Here is a 1907-nt window from a genome sequence, read left to right as displayed (position 1 = left end):
GTGAGAGAAAAGAACCAAATTACATTCAGGGGGAAACCAATACGGATATCAGCAGACTTTTCAATCCAGACCCTAAAAGCTAGAAGGGCCTGGAACAACATTTTTCAAGCCCTGAAAGAAAATGGATGCCAACCAAGAATCTTATACCCAGCAAAACTTACCTTCAAATTTGACGATGAAATAAAATCCTTCCATGATAAACAAAAGCTAAAAGAATTTACAAAAAGAAAGCCAGCATTACAAAACATTCTCAGCAAAATATTCCATGAGGAAGAGATGAAAAACAAAGCAGCAAATCAGCAAAGGGAGGAATTATCCTAAAGGAATTGTCAAATAAAGGAGGAAACAAGTTGTGTCAAAAAATAAATAAATAAAATTTAAAAAATGAACCAAATGACCGGGAAACCAAATCATATCTCTATAATAACCCTGAATGTTAATGGCCTGAATTCATCAATCAAAAGACATAGACTGGCAGATTGGATTAAAAAGAAAGATCCAACAATATGTTGCCTGCAAGAGACTCACCTCATAGAAAAAGATACCCATAGACTAAAGGTGAAAGGATGGGGAAAAACATACCATGCGCATGGACTCAGCAAAAAAGCTGGAGTATCCATCCTCATTTCCGATAGTGTGGACTTCAAGCCAAAGTTAGTCAGAAGGGATAAAGACGGTCATTTCATACTGCTTAAGGGAAGCATAAATCAGCAAGATATAACAATCATAAACATCTATGCCCCAAACAGTGGTTCATCCATGTATGTCAAACAAATCCTTCTCAATTTCAGAAACCAAATAGACCATAACACAATAATACTAGGTGATTTTAACACGCCTCTCTCATCACTGGACAGATCTTCCAGACAAAAATTGAACAAAGAAACCATAGATCTCAAGAACACAATCAATAATTTAGACTTAACGGACATTTATAGAATATACCATCCAACCAAGAGCGAATACACTTTCTTCTCAGCAGCACATGGATCCTTCTCTAAAATAGACCATATATTATGCCACAAAGCTAATGTTAGCAAATACAAGAAGATAGAGACACTAGCATGTATTCTATCAGATCATAATGGATTGAAGTTAGAAATAAATGAAAGAGTAAAACACAGAAACTATTCCAACATCTGGAGATTAAACAATATGCTATTATATGATGAATGGATAACAGAAGATATTAGGAAGGAAATTAAAAAATTCTTAGAGGTAAATGAGAACAAAGAAACATCATATCAAAATCTCTGGGACACTATGAAAGCAGTACTTAGAGGGAAATTTATTTCATGGAGCGCATTTAATAAAAGAAGTAAAACTCAACAAATAAACGACCTAACACTACAGCTCAAAGCCCTAGAAAAAGAAGAACAGACCAGCACCAAAAGTAGTAGAAGACAGGAAATAGTTAAACTCAGAGCTGAAATCAATGAAATTGAAACAAAAGAAACAATACAAAAAATTGACAAAATAAATAGTTGGTTCTTCGAAAAAATAAACAAAATTGATAAACCTTTAGCCACACTAACAAAGAGAAGACGAGAGAAAACCCAAATCACTAAAATTCGGAATGAACAAGGAAATATCACAACAGACAGGATGGAAATACAAAACATAATTAGAAGCTATTTTGAAAATCTATACTCCAACAAAATAGAAAATTTCAAAGACATCAACAGGTTTCTAGAGACATATGAATTGCCTAAACTGAATGAGGAGGACATAAACAATTTAAATAGACCAATTTCAAGTACTGAAATAGAAGAAGTCATCAAAAGCCTTCCAACAAAGAAAAGTCCGGGACCAGATGGGTTCTCAGCCGAGTTCTACAAAACCTTTAAAGAAGAGCTCATTCCAATACTTCTCAAAGTATTCCATAAAATAGAAGAGGAGGGAACCCT

Source organism: Sciurus vulgaris, assembly GCF_902686455.1.
Source record: "Sciurus vulgaris genome assembly, chromosome: 10".
Classification (NCBI taxonomy): domain Eukaryota; kingdom Metazoa; phylum Chordata; class Mammalia; order Rodentia; family Sciuridae; genus Sciurus; species Sciurus vulgaris.
This window is presented reverse-complemented; position numbering follows the sequence as displayed.